Raw genomic sequence first — 15845 nt, 5'->3', positions numbered from 1 at the left:
GGTTGATTTGGGTCTTTTCCGTTCTCTTCTGCTGGCGATGAATCCCTTCCTGTCTGGTGTGATCTTTAAGGCTGAGTGCTGTGTGGAGAGGGCACAGGTGTTCTGTGGTTTATTTATTTATTTTTGCAGAGTTTTATATAGCGCGAACTAGAACCGAACCAAATCGGGTATCAGAGCGCTTCACATAGCACCAGTTACGTTACATGAGGATGGACACACATTCATTTTTAGGCACGGGGAGATTAAGTGATTTGCCCAGAATCACAGGAGGTTTTTGGCATCGTTACCGAGACTCGAACCCAGATCCCCAGGTCCGAGGTCGAGCGCCCTAGCCGTTAGTCTGTCAGGTCTGTGTGCAGCCTCGTGCATGGGCGAGGAGAGGGCTGTAAGCCCCTCCCCCTCCACCGAGGACACACCTCTACAGGTGTGTTCAATGTTCACACCTGGGGGGGCAGCCAGGGGGTCCCTGTGATCACCAACTCTTCCGCCCCCTCGAACGCTGGGCGCCCACCCAGGGGCATAGAAACAGAAGACGGACTAATGGCAGGATTTTAATAAACCAAATATTGATTATCGGACACTTTCACTGCGACTCAGCACACACCAGAAACTTCCTTTGTGTGTCTTTCACATTGTGTTAAAAAGTCGCAGTTCAAGTGCTGACTGGGGGCAAAATCATGAAATGCTGTTCGCCCTTTCGATGCTCATGACGAGCTCAGCTCGTCATGGCATATACCTCTAGGGTGCTCATGACGAGCTGAGCTCGTCATGACCACACCCATAAACATTATGGCCCAGCACAGGAGAGGGAGGTCTTCAGCATCCATGAGGTTAATAACATCTTCCCACCTACTAACGTTGGAAAACTTTTATTTCAGAATGTTCTTTCCAACAATCAATGTTGTATCCAATCTGAGTGATCTATACACTGCCTGTCCGGCTGTGACATGTCCATCTGTCATTACTCATCTGTCCATACAATAACCTGTGCATCTTTCCTGTTTTCAGCCCCCGTCCCTGTCAGTTGTTGACAGTATGTCTTCTCTGTTGGTCTGTGGATGTCAAGGGGAGGTGGTGTAGGGGTCTGTGGTACAGGCCAGGCGGACTGGAAGCTGAACATGGAGGTCGGAGAATGTTCGGCAGACATGGGCAAAGGGAGATAGAGAGAGACAGAGAGAAGAAGAGAGAGTGACAGAGAGATGGGGAGAGAGAGGGAGACAGACAGAGAAGGAGAGAGAGGGGCAGATGGAACAGGAGAGAGAGGAGTGAGAAACAGAGACCGAGAGAAACAGAGAGGAGAGAGAGAAAGAGAGAGAGAGATAGAGAGAGACAGGAAAGAAGCAAGACATGTGAAAAACCTTGAGGCATATTATCAAGAAATATGCCCTTGAGAATTCCAATAGTAGCCCATGTTAACACCAGAACCTGGGCTTCTATGGGAATTCTCAAATGCATATTATCAAGCCCATTATCGCCGCTTTAGCAGTAGTTTCCTGCCGCTAAAGCGGCGATAAGGTTATTGCCTTTCTTGATAATATGCCCCCAGGTTTGATGGCAGTACGGGATATCCTGGTACAGGGTATGGGGTCTTCTGAGTAAGGGATGTCCTGGTTTAGGGCATGGTTGGGATTTTTATAGTTTGGGATGTCTTGGTATAGCGTATGGAGCCTTCAGATTAGGGGATGTCCTGGAATGCGGTCTTCTGGTAGGTCCCCGAAGGATGCTTGAAGCCATTTTATTTATTTAATTTATTTAGTGCATTTTTATAAAGCGCGGACATTACCCGAAGGTGTCAGGGCGCTGTACAATAGAGCTAGTTACTTTACAAGAGAAAAGTGGTACAAAATAGAACATTACAAAGAAAAACAGGAGACTAAAAATGAAAAGCACACAAACACAAAATCCAACACAGAACGCAGGGGTGAGGAATGTACAGGAAAAAGTACAAATTTACAATGAAGAGCGAACTTCCAAGAGGGGCCTGAGAATGAAAGTCGTGCCAGCGTGCCAGTAGTCAGTCCTAGTTTCTGCCGTCTCACTAAGACGCCTCTGGTGTTGCATCTCGACTCCTCGGTGTGAAGCTGGAGCAGGTCTGACAGGAGGGCCAAGGCAGGTGCGACCTCAGAGGGTGGAGATGCAACACCCGGAGCTTCAGGCCCTCTTTGGAACAGAGAGTAAGGGGCAGTTTGGGAATGAATGGTACTGGGCGTCGTAGGGAGAAGAGAAAGCAGAACCCTGGAGAGGGAAAAGCTGAAGGAGGGATGAGGAAACTTGGGGCGAACTAGAGACAGAGACCCGAGACAGCAGGTATTACTGAAGAGTGGACACGTGACACCAGAAACCACAAGGGGGCCGTGTAAGCAGAAACCAGAGATCACAGTGTAACCGGGCTAGACTGTCTTTCCACTTCAGGTGCTCCGGTTGGTCTCTGTTGGACTCTTGAGAAGGTGTTGGCCATTTCTACTGCCTGGCTGGTGGTGAGGTCGTGATGTTGTCTCAGCCACCTCTGGGTCGAGAATGGCAAAGCTTCCAGGAATTGCTCGAGATATATGCGATCCATTATCTCCTCCTTTGTACTCTCGTGTGGTTTTAGCCATTTGTCCGCGGCCATCTTCTGGCGGACGAACAGAGTCTTTGGCGTCTCCCCCGGGACTTCCCTCTCCTTTCGGAACCGCAGCCTGTACGCCTCTTTATCAAGGCCGAGGTGGTCCAGGATTATTTTTTTGATCTCGGTATATGGGGTGTCTCCCCGAGGGTTAGCCACTTGATAGGCGGCTTGTGCCTCGCCCACCAGCAACGGAGCGAGGAAGAACGGCCACTTGGCCCCGGGCCACCCACATGCTCGAGCGGCCCGCTCGAAGTTCAGGAGGAAGGCGTCGGGATCCTCTCCTGGTTGATATTTCTGCAGGGAGACCCCACCTATGCTATGTGGCGGGCCTCCAGATATCACAGGACTGGAGGAGACCGGGGGATCCATAGCCCAGGCCACTACAGCGGCTTTCATTATTTCACGGTCAGCCTCAGCTGCGCGGAGTTGCTGCTGTGCGAGTCTTTCCAGTCTTTCCTGACCTGTCACCAGGGCTTGTATTACAGCTTCCATCTTTGTAGTACAGACAGAGGTTGTGCCCGCATTCTCCACCACTGTAAGCGTGGGGACAGGAAGAGGCAACAAGCGGGTCTTGGTTGTAGCAAGGTTTATTTTAGCTAACAGAGAACCTGTACAAGTTTTCCTCGGAACTCCTCGGCGTGGGGAACGGCTTCTCTCTCTTCTGGATTTCCGCTTTGTTACTTCTCCCTCCGAACGGCTGGGGCTCCGCCTTCTGCTGTGCTCCGGAGGCTCCGTGCTTAGCTCTCTCGCCGTAGCCAGGGTACATGCAGAAAAAGAGAGGAAACGTAAGGATTGGTCTTCACTATTGTACAGCAGGTCTTTACACTATTCAGGGGTCGGGGACGTGAGGGACACACACTGTGCTCGGGGAAACAAAAGGGAGAGTGCTCGTGTCTTTTTCCGCCAAGGGCGATTACCACTCCGGGGACAGATCCTCTTGCCGTTAAGGAGACCCCCTTCCCTTCCGCCACCACCCCAGGAAGCGATCACGTACCTCGAGGAGCCGTACTCCTCCTGGCGTACGGCTGGGCGATGCGTGGGGTTGGCCTCCGGGCTCAGCTGGTTGCGCGGCTCCGCTTCCTGCTTGACCGTCGCTCTCCACGGAGTCTGTGGTCTCCTCCTCGGTTCCCCGTCTTCGATTCTCGCTCCTCTTGACGTCCGCTGGGCTCTCGTCTTCTCCACGACTTTCTCCTCTCCTCCAGTTCACCTCGCTGCTTCCCGCCTCTCCGCTCTCTGCCACACTGTCCGCTCCTCCGGTGTAGAAACACCCCGTCTGATCTTCGGCGCCGCCCTTATACAGGTGAGGCGACTCCTCCTCCATCCAGCTGTCCGTCCACTTAAAGGGCCCCCAGTCGCCGTCCTCTTCCTCGTCACAGGAGTACAACTCGGACCCGGGGTTCGCCCGGTGTATTTCAGGCTGCGGAAATAAAGGGGGGGGGGTCGGATATTGTTAGTGAGGACCCCCCTACAGGGCAAGACAGTCTAGCCCGGTTACACACAGCAAACTGTACCCACAGGCCCTGGGGCAACAACTGTACACCGCCACAGAGGGGTGCCGAGGAGAGCTAAGACTGGGACAGGGTGGTACCCGGGACCAGGAGCAGATCCTCGGGCCAAGAGAAGCAGCAAAGGGAACTCAGGGTCGAAGGAAGAGAATGCCAACAGAGACAGCTCATGGACAGAGGAAGAAAAGGGCTAAAAGGTGCCAGTTGATGCCACCCAGCAAGGTCCTGACAGCAGGAACAAGGCACGCATGCAAACTACAAGGCAACATGAAAGGAGGGGAACAAAGGAATACTGTGAGGCGAGGCCGCTCCTGACAAAGCAAACTGTCATAGAAGGCAGTCACTGTCTGCAAACAGGACAAGATGCTACAAACACAGTGACAGGGATGCATGCTGAGCATCACAGGAGAGTAGCACTGGTCCCAAACCCCTGCTCGCGTGGGCGGTGACGTCACGGTGGTCCCCCGGACCGAGGACAAGACCCTGACTGTGAATCTTACCTCACGCTAATGATGGGACGCCATTTGCAGCATCATTTGAAAGTTTTTTTTTCGGTCTGTGAGATAGGGCACCAGTGCATGCGTCTTTCTTTCTGTCTCTGTTCCACTGTAGTGATAGTTTACATGTATTGAGTGTAACTAGAGATAATTTTCTTTTTTGTTTGTCTTACTAAAATTCCGACTGTTAGTTACTTTTCTGGCCCCCATTCCAAATGCTGCGCTACTAAGATAGGGCAATAGCAGGAGTTACCAGCTCCAATGGAAATGCCCGACCCACGGTATCACTGTGGACCCGGCAGGGTCTCGTGCACATCCAGAAGCCCCTGAAAACACTGTGGGCCCGGGCGGAGCGGAGGAGGTCCATGTGGTAAGTCGTGAGGGGGTGACACCATGAGTTACTCGCACCGGGTGACACCAACCCTAGTGACGCCACTGCGGGCCCTCTAGCAATTTTGAAGTGCCTAGTACACACGCCTCCCTTTCCATAACGAACACAAGCTGAGGCACCTGAATACAAATCACAAATAATATTAATGATCTGTATATCCACCCCCATTGCCTCCATGATCTGCCACAGCCTAGGCTGTGCCACGCAGCCAAAGGCTGTGGACAGATCCATGAAGGCAAGGTATAAATGGCCTTTTGTTTGCTGCTTTATACTTTGCAATTATTAGGTTCAGACACTGATCGACAGTGTCTTTTCCTTTTCTGAACCCAAACTGACATTGGATTATAATTTTATTCTTCAGAGCCCATTCCTCAAGCCTATTTAAAAGCAGCCGGACCATTAGTTTTGCAGTTGAGTCTATCAAAGATATGGGCCTATAATTTTTCGGGATTGACCTATCTCCCTTTTTGTAGCTTGGATCTATCGATCATTAGTGCCTATTTAAGACCTCTGCCCAATGTAATCCGATGGGCATTTAACCTCCTACATGTGGAAGAAGGCTCTTTAAGGGCCTTACTAAGTCATGTAAACTTTAAGGTGGGAACAAACCAATATACTTTTAACAAAAATCTTAAGATAGTCCTTGAGTACTTCCAATGTACCAAAATCATCCTACAATCCTGGTCTCCGGGTCACCTGAAGCTATTTTTAAAACCTAAGACTCCACGATTAAGTTTCGATCTTGATATGGCGCACTGCTCGCAACTATCTCACTAGAAGTCTTTTGCATCTACTATTGAGTTCAAGACTCACCAAAATTATCTGAGTTAGACCCTTCAGCATAGTGTATGACGATGCTTCACTATGCTTCGCCTAGGGATATTACCCTTAAATGGTTACACAAAGAGTTGGAGTGATGCAAAGGAAAGGACAGGAATATGCAATAAATGTAATAGAGGAGTCAAGGACTTAACCGATGTGCTTTACTTCTCTTCCAACAAAGTTCTGGTATAGGCTAGGAATCACTGCTTAAAAACCATATATTTTAGGTATAACCTCTCCACTACTAATGATATGATTGCCTTAATGAAATCTCCGCCAAAAGAATTTGTTTGTTATAATATGTATACATTCCTGAAATCCTTTTTATCTATATTTTAAATGGAACATATCTATTATCATGTTTTATTGGTGAATATTTTATATAAATCACATTCATTATGTATTTATTTTAAATTGGTGATCTTTGTTGAGGTCTAAATCAATAAATAAAATAGAAGTAGCTATTCCTAACTCCACATCTACTTAACGTGAAAACATATGTACCATGTAGGTACATATGTGTGGAGTTAGGTATAGAAAATCTAGACTTAGATACCTGTCAATATTTTTTTGATATTTTGTCCTCAATACTATGTCCCATAAATATTGTGGTTTCAAAATTCAGGGTGCACAACTCCGAAACGAATTACACCTGCCACGTTTTACTCTTGCCAAACTGCTATTTTTCTCCTTCATCTCCAGGTCTTCCAGCATGCTTCCAGGTCTAATTCCTTCTCTGTTCTTCAGGGTCCTTTTGGTGATCTGACAAAATTCACGTTCCTTCATGGAATGAGGAGGTAGACGCTACCATAACTGGCGTGGGTATGATGCAGCTTCCTTTGTCTCATATGATGGGCACTCAATAAAAAGGAATCGCATTCTGACAAGAAAAAACGTGCTAAAACGAACTAAAAATCTATACATTCCTTCTAGATGATAAAGACGTAGAGTGAAATCGGTGGAATAACGTAGATTCTGAGAGAAATTACTCTGAAAAAAGCAGTATGAAAAAATCCAGTGCATTTCTAAGATCCCAGAGTCACAGGAACTACAATAAGCATTTGCAATGCAATCAGACTCGCCTTTGGGACCTTATTTGTATTTGGCTATGCAGCACATTAGCCTGGGTGCTGAAACATCTACTGTTCTTTAACATGGAGGGAAAGTAAGCACCAAACTGCATGACACGCCAGGTACGGGAAGACATGGAGAGAAATATTGCCTTTCAGCAGGAAATGGTATAGTCCAAAGCTCTGTTTTTAATATAAAATCAGGGCCTTCAGTGGTCATATCACTGAAGACACAAGATTTAAAAAATATACTATTGTCTAAGGGTGTTCGTGGAAGACAATTTCTATGGACTGGAACCTAGAGAATGCAAAAGTGATTCTGGTATTATACTAACCTCTGCTGGTCATTTTCTATCAAGAAAGGTAAATAGGGAGGGAGGAGCTACGCGCGGATCCAAGATGGACGCGTGAGCAGAGGGTTCCCGAGACCCCTTCCGCCACCCTTCTCTATCCTGACACAAATCCTGATTTGGACGACGGGTACTTCTTGTTGATGCCCTGCTGATATCGGAAGCTTCTTCCAGAATTCGATTTGGCCGCCGGGAACTGGACTTGCTGCACTCCGTAATCTGAGGCCTACGGTAGAGGCCATCCAGGGGCTTGAGTTCCCGAGGTGCCCAGGTGGCAATTGAACAACAACGGCCGGAGTGATGCCTCCGCTGCCCCTGTGGTACTTTCGGTTTCGATTTCGGTCCTTGTTGGTGCTGACTCATTGCTGGTAGACACTGCTGCCCTGCTCTGGTCGCGGACTCTCCATTGGCTGTCGTCGCTCGCACTCTCGCTTCCTTTACCTTGCCGTAGAGGGACTCATTCTGCCTAGATCTTGGAAGATCCTTTGGAGCTCGTCGACCATCATGACGGGCAGGACGGACACTGAGAGGCGCGCCACCAGAGGCCCGAATCGAGGGGGAGCCGCTCAGACCCAGACTATTGAACGCTTTACTCGTCCGAAGGGCTCCCCGGGTGGATCGAACAAGTCCCCCGGAGAGGCTGGTGACGGTACCCCTGCGACTGAGGAGCCGACGTTGGCAGATGTCATGGGCGCCATTGCCAATATCCAGACTGCGATGGGGCAGCAATACGAAACTCTGGCTACTAAGTTGGATACGGTTGCAATTGACGTCAACCTTATCAGGACAGACCTGGGGAAAACCAACGAACGGGTCAAATCTTTGGATGTGAAGACGGCGAGCCTCATCACAGATGTCTCGGATCTTCAGACCGAGGTCCGCGATCTTCGCATGGCCAGGGACTCGTTTGCCCGTCGGCTGGATGACTTCGAGAGCCGGGCCAGACGGAATAATGTCCGTATCGTGGGCGTTCCGGAGACTTCCTGGGAGGTACCGACGGATCTTCTGGTTGAAGACCTTATCCAGAACTATTTGTCGCCGAAGGGCCTTAGTGGACTTTTTGCAGTGGAGCGCGCTCATTGGATTCCTGGCGGGCAGCCCAAGCTTGGGGCCGCTCCGAGGCCTATCATAGCCAGGATCTTTAATTACCGGGACAGAGACGCTATCCTGCAGGCCTCCCGTGTCAATGGTCCCACTAAGTTTGAAAATGTTTCGATCAGCTTCTATCCGGACTTCACCCAGGCTGTGCAGAAGCAACGTATGGCCTTTACAGGGGTGAAACGACGCCTTCGAGACATGGAACTGAAATATGCCATGCTTTTTCCGGCTCGCCTGCGGATTGTGCACAACTAACGCACTTTTTTCTTTGATCGCCCTGACGCGGCCAGTGACTGGCTGGACACTTTGCCGACACAGCATACCAGCTCGGAGACTACGAGGGGTGCCGAGGGCGGCCTGGAAGCTCTGGAGTAGTGAGTCGGTGCCGATGAGCCGCTATTGGACGCTTTGCAGTGGCTCTGTGATAACGATGTTTATACGTTGCGGATACCCGGGGGTGGTGGGACTCGGGACTCTTCCTCCTCAGGGGACTTTTTTCTCTCTTCTTGTAGGTTAGTTTAATGGGGCGACAGGCACACTGCAAGTTGGGGTGGCTTTTTGGTCTACCGCAGGGGTGCAGGGAGGGGGGTTGTGTGTTGAGGGTTCTTTGGGGGGTGGTGGGGGGGTCTTTTCTTGTTTGTTTATTTCGAGGCTCTAATTTGGTCGCTCTTTTATCCTTGGTGCTTGCTCTGTGGCGGGGGGGACGATTGGTTTTTGTCTGGGATGGGGGGTAGGGGGCTGAGGGTGCTGAGCTGGAACGTTAATGGTCTCGGGGATCGCATCAAACGGGGGATAGTTTTGCAATACTTGAAGCGGCACTCCCCGGATATTGTTCTGTTACAAGAAACGCATTTGGTGGGAAATACGTGCCGCGCACTGAATAGAAGAGGCTACCGTTTGGTGGCCCACTCTGGATTCACCACTGGGTCGAGGGGGGTGGGTATCTTGGTTAGGAGCTCCCTCCCACTCGAGGTGGATGACGAGGTGCTGGATGATAGAGGTCGCTATGCTGCTGTCGTGGGTCGATGGGAGGGGAAGACGATCTCCATTTTGTCTGTGTATGTTCCCCCTGGTCTACAGTCTACCACATTTTCTGATTTGGGTGGGGTGGTCCTGGGGCTCCCCGATGGTTTGCTAGTAATGGGTGGAGATTTTATTTCGGTGGTCAGTGGTGAGGAGGATCGCCACCCTTGTAGAACCCTCCCCACGTCGCAGTTATGGTTGGGCCGTTTCATGGATACCCTGGGATTATCGGATTGTTGGAGACAACTTCATCCTGGCCAGCTCCAGTACACCTTTTTCTCGGGGGCCCATGGTAGTCTCTCGAGACTCGATTACATTCTTATTCCAGCGGCACAGATGGTCTCCGTGAGAGAAATTAGACATCTGGCGAGGGGGATCTCAGATCATTCCCCGCTATGGCTCACCATTGATGTGCGACTGGAGTCCGGGGGTCGTGTTGCTCCTATTAATCCGTGGCATCTTTGTAACCCCAACATTAGTAAGGAAGTGGTTAAATGCATGGATTACTATTTTGCTGAGAATGAAGGGTCAGTATCTTCCCCTGTTACTTTGTGGGAGGCGTGTAAAACTGTGATCCGGGGTCAGACGCTCTCCTTGATTGCCAGCGAAAGGGGGCGCAGAACTAGAGAGGTGGTGCGGCTTGAAAACGATATCTCTGAATTGGAAGAACGGATGGAATCTGTGATTACGCCTGATAGTCTACATTCCTTGGCGCTTAAACAGTTTGAATACAGAGCTCTGGTGACTGAAGCGGCTAAAGCGATGAATCGTGAACAGCAGGGACGCTTGTATGACTTGGGTGATAAGGCGGGGAAATTGCTTGCTTGGCTTGATAAGCGGGATAGAGTGAATCGAGTTGTGCCTGTTATTGAGCGAGTGGATGGTGTGCGAGTTGTGGACCCGGTCGAGATCGTTGAGGTCTTTGCCCAGCATTTTCGGAAGGTGTACTCGCCGGTCTCGGACAGACCTGAGGAGGACTCGCACCTGTTGCTCTGCGATATCGCGTTGCCTAGTCTCTCGGATTCGGATAGAGAGCTTATGGAGGCGGATTTTTCTACTGATGAAGTAGCGCTTGCTATCCGTGCACTTCGTTCTGGTAAGGCTTCGGGCCCGAATGGTTTGCCGGTCGAGCTGTATAAGTTGTGTCCTGATAAAATGGCGCCGTACCTTCGTCGGACGTTTTTGGCGTCGCAAGATCTCGGGCTTCTTCCCCAAGATCAGAGACTGGCGTCCATTGTGGTTATCCAAAAGGACGGAAAGCCCCGGGAACATTGTTCGTCATATCGGCCGATCTCGCTTCTGAATGTGGAGCCTAAAGTTCTTGCTAAAATTTTGGCGAACCGCATGATCGCGGTGGTCGGCGAGTTGGTGCACCCTGATCAGTCTGGGTTTATCCCCCACCGCAATACTGCGCTCAATCTACGCCGTCTCCACGGTGTTTTGGCGAGGGCGGGGTCTCTTGCGGAACCGGCCATTTTGGTTTCCCTTGACGCCTCGATGGCCTTTGACACGGTGGAATGGCCTTATTTGTGGGCTGCCCTCGCTAAATTTGGCTTTGGTCCTAAGTTTATCTGGTGGGTTAAACTGTTATATGCACAACCGCTTGCGCAGGTGGTGGTTAATGGAAGGGCCTTGGATCCCTTTGTCCTCGGAGGTGGCACAAGACAGGGCTGCCCTCTGTCACCTCTCCTTTTTGCGCTTGCTCTTAAACCCCTTGCCGCGTGGCTCCGCTGGGAGCCTTCGCTCAAGGGCATACGGTGGTCTCCTACCTTTGAGGATCGGGTGTCCCTTTATGCTGATGATATTCTGTTGTACCTCACTTCTTCCCGTAAGTCATTGGGAGTCCTGTTTGATGTCCTGAGCTCCTTCGGGAGGAACTCTGGTTTGGTTATTAACTGGACTAAATCCTGTATTTACCCACTTACGGGTGGACAACCTTCTCTGCCTCGCTTCTGCCCTATACCTGTCTCCAGTGGTGGTTTCAAATATTTGGGGATCTACGTCTCTATGGACCCTAAGGTCCGCTTTGAGCGTAATCTACTGCCTCCGCTCGCCCGACTTCGGTCAGATGTGGCGGCATGGTGTGGATTGCCTCTTTCCCCCCTGGGGAGGGCGGCCCTGTTTAAAATGATGTCTCTTCCCCGATTCTTATACGCAATTCAGAACACGCTGGACCTGGTTCCTGCTGGTTATTTCAGTGAAATTGAGGGTCTCCAGAGGAAATTGGTTTGGGGCGGGAGACCGTGTATAGCGCTGGCGAAATTGACTTTGCCCTGGTATGATGGTGGGATAGCGTTGCCGGATGTCAAACGTTATTTTTGGGCGTCCCAGTTGAGTGCTATTAATCACGCCATGTATGGCCCTGTCCCTAATCCCGCTTATGATATGGATAAGTGGCAACTCCCGGGGGACGATTATAATAGAGCGCTTTATTCCAAGAGTGACAGGAGGTATTTGACAGGCCCCACTGCGGTGGCACTGCGTGTCTGGGCTAGTGCGACGTCGGCCACGGGTTGGACTGATAAACTCACTAGGGCGACTCCTCTCTATGCGGCTGAGAGATTGGGTGGTTTGTGGTCCTCATAGGGATTCGATAGATGGGACCTTATTGGTATCAGTAAAGTTGGTGATCTTTGGGCCACCGATAGAGTCAAAACTTTTGACAAGTTACAACGAGAATATAAGCTGAGTGATAGGGAATATTTTCGATACCTTCAGATCCGCCATGCGCTCGATTCGGTCTTCCCTGCTGGCACTTCGATCCCTGAGTCTTCTCCTTTGGAGGATAGAGTGCTTGATGGACATGTCCCCGACAGCACTATCTCCCTCATATACAAAAAACTCATTAATGCCCGTTCGGACCTTCTTGTACAGCTGCGTGAGGCATGGACTGGTGACGGACTGGAGTTAGACGATGAAGACTGGCAGGCTGCGGTCTCCTCCCCAAAGGAAGTTGCTATTCCGGCGCGTCTCCGACTAGTGCAGCTAAAGATTCTTCATCGCACCAATGTCACGGGTCCACGGTTGATACATATGGGTTATTCGGTGGATGGGTTATGTCGGCGTGGATGTGGTTTGCTTGCTACTTTCCTCCATATTATATGGGAATGTCCGGAGGTAGTGGTTTTTTGGACTCGAGTGCATGAGGTGATGAGAGAGGTGACGGGCGTCGGGCTACTTCCTGAGGCCCGGCGCTGCTTGCTGAATATTTGAGAACCGAATGACTGCACCGTTGCCCAGACTCAGTGGGTCACGCTGGGAAACATTATTGCAAAAAGAGATATTGCTCAACTCTGGGGGTCTCATAGGGCACCACTGGTCTCGACCTGGGAGGAGAACATGAACTGGTGCATGTTTAGGGAAAAAATTGTATACGTCTCCTGGGGTAGGCCTCAGAAGTGGGGTAGGATTTGGGGTCAGTGGAATTCGTACCGTGGGGAGATTTGTGACCCTCCTTTTACAGAACCCCATGGTGATACAGGATTTCCTTGATTGTACGTTCCAGTATTTTTTATTTTTTGGTCATTGTAAAGCATTGCTCGCTCTTGGTCCCCGCTCCCCACCTACATGATTTCCTGATGTTTGCTTTTCGTTGTCCCCCTCATACCTCACGTAGCAGCCCTTATATTGGTAAATTCGCCTCGTTTCTTTTTCTTCTGGGTTCTTCTTTTTGTTATTTGTATGTTATAAAATGGAAACCTTTTCTTCATCCTCATTCACCAGACGCTCCCACCACGTCATGCTTTTCCGCTGCCGGACCCTTGGGTTGTCGGCTGATGAGCTGTGTACTGCTTTATTTTTGCTGTTTTGTATTACTGACCGGCCTTGGTGGTTGTAGGTCTGAATATGTCCTTATTTTGCAAATAAAGGTTTAAAAAAAAAAAAAAGAAGAAAGGTAAATAGAGGCAGTTGCCAGAAAAATAAAAATAAAAAGTCTCTCAGCAGAAAGCAATTCTGGTATTCTACTGACTTCTGCTGGCCGTTTTCTATCAAGACAGTTAAATAGAGGCAGTTGAACAGAAGAAAAGTCCCTAAGCTGAAGCAGACAAGTCCTAGGGCTGAGCTCCAGAGCCCACAAAGTACATACACATATAAGTATATATGAAGTATATACTAAAGTATATACCGAAGGTCGCGAGTGCTCAACCTAAAAAAAGTACCGTCAGGCACCTGGCATCATGGGTAGTGGAGGCTCCTTGAGCTATGATGAGACAAGAAGTATTTTTAACTTTTGCAATGTAAACCTTTTAGTCTGCGCTTTTCCTCATTTCTTAGACCCGTAGGCAGCAGGTTGTATCGTAGATGTGGCAATGTATTTTTGAGAAAATGTTTCCAGTGTCACTAATAGTCTAAAATGTGGAAAAAGCTTGCTGGAGACTTACGTCATATTTTTGGATATTTTAACATGGATAACTATCAATGAAGATGCTGCAAGGCTGAATAAAGTTGCCTTTCACATTGTGCCGCTCACGTTACTGCATTGCGACTCCAATTTAGGTGGAATTGTAGGCTGCAGGAGTAAAGACTGCTACATGCCTTTTTGTTCTGCCTTGTGATACAATTCTGGTCAGATGTGCTGGCAATACCTTTACAAGCATCAGGTTTAGAACTAACGCAGGAGCCAAAACTGTTATTGCAGGAGCTTTCTAGGGAAATTGAGTGATAATATATACCATGAGTGTAATCCTTATCAGGCCTAGGAGTGGACAAAAAGGACAGTGGAAAAAATGGCTGAGAGGCACAGATATTTGTACACATTGAAAACTGTATGTACAACAGTAGGGAGTGCTCAAACAAACTCCAAAAATCTAGCTTATTAATGTTAATTATTCATGTATGTTGGACAAGTGGAGCCATCAATGTCAAAAACAAATTGTGTTGTAGTTGAGGTCAGGTAGTGCACCCTGTTTTGCCACACGAGTTGTCTAATACAAACTTAAGGTAGCCCATAGATTCATAAATCAAGAGAACGAATGAAGAAGACTGTTTGAGGTGCTAAATACGATGCTGTAAAGAACTAATCACGGTACTTCAGCAAATGCCAGGTACGAAAGGGACTAATTTGACCCTACTATTTAGCGAATCCACGCCAATCTGAAACATAACAGGTTTGAAATCTCCTACTTTAAAGGCAATATTCGCCCACCACAAAAACTGTTTTTTTGCGAATCAAGAAGCAGCAAAGATCCATTGTAAAGTTTATGGGACATTGGCATTTCACTGTGGTGAAAAAATCCTGAAACACTACTTTACTGCTATGTAATACCTGCAGCTACATGACATAGCTCCCTGCAAGGGCTGCTGCCTATGGAGGTGCGGAATAAATGGAAAATCGTGTTGATTGCCCATAGTGCCCTGTATGGCCGGGGGCCCAGTTACCTACAAAAGAGATTTTTTTTTTTTTTTATCCCGACGAGACAGCTGCGTTTCTCTTCCCAATTACTGGCTCTGATCCCCCGGTTCTTTTGTCAAAGGCTTGACAGATGCTCCCTTGTCCGGCAAGTTGCTTTGGAGTGGAAAGCTTTGCCGTTGGCTCTCTGCGGCATCCAAGACTCCAGTAGCGAAATACCGGTCGGTAATGGCCGAAAATCCGTAGTTATCCCGTTACCGACCGGTATTTAGCCTTTTCTAATGTAGGAGACAGGTTTTAAGGATTCTGTAATTTACTGATTCCTTATTTTAAGGAATCGGTAAATTACCGAGCTATGTACGAGGCACTCAAGTGACTGCACGTTAGCTTTAAGAATTCGTTATTTACCACCAACTACAGGTTGATGGTAAATACCGAATACATTACATAAAGCATTTTTTTGCTTTTTTCTGAGTGCCATGTGGCAGACATACATGCCCTTAGGGCATGTATGTGCGCCACATGTGCACACATGCACGATTCAGGGGTGCAACAGGGTGTCAATGTGACGCCCTGCCACCCTAAATATGCCCCCCCTATTACCGATTTGGTATTTACCGAATGGGTAATAGTGAATGGCTTCCCATTCATTCCTCTGGGCCTCCAGGCCCATAGCAATGAATGGGAAGGTGATTCCTTATCACCAAATCGATATTACCGATTCGGTAATAAGGAATATGACGGAATCAGTAAATTTTACCAAATTATTACCTACATCATATTTACCGATTCTTAAATACCAAATCAGTAAAATTCGGTTCTTAAGAATCGATAAATTGTGATTACCTATATCTAGCCCCCGGTCTTTTAAGAAAAAGCTGAAAACCTTCTTGTTTTAAACACATGATCCTTTCAGGTTTCGCACCGGGACACTCTTCGGAGTAGCCGCGCACGCTATACATGCGTATAACAATAACAATAACAGCACCTAAACCTGCACTTTTCCAAATTACTTAGATTCACAAACATGGACAGCAAAAATGAATACTAAAATAAAAGTATACCAAATTAACAAACTCATTCTTGAAAAGATAACGGATGGACTGTTTATCAGATGAAGAGTAAAAAAAG

The 15845-nt window shown here is 48.6% G+C and overlaps 1 protein-coding gene across 2 annotated transcripts in view; it reads right to left on the bottom strand.

The window, feature by feature from the left end:
* Positions 1 to 15845, bottom strand: part of KLHDC1 (kelch domain containing 1) — a 1359852-nt gene that overhangs the window by 587970 nt on the left and 756037 nt on the right. The gene's annotated exons all lie outside the window — the stretch shown is intronic.

The sequence above is a fragment of the Lissotriton helveticus genome, chromosome 9, assembly GCF_964261635.1.
Source record: "Lissotriton helveticus chromosome 9, aLisHel1.1, whole genome shotgun sequence".
Classification (NCBI taxonomy): domain Eukaryota; kingdom Metazoa; phylum Chordata; class Amphibia; order Caudata; family Salamandridae; genus Lissotriton; species Lissotriton helveticus.
Note: the sequence above shows the minus strand (reverse complement) of the source record. Positions and strands in the feature narration are given on the sequence as shown.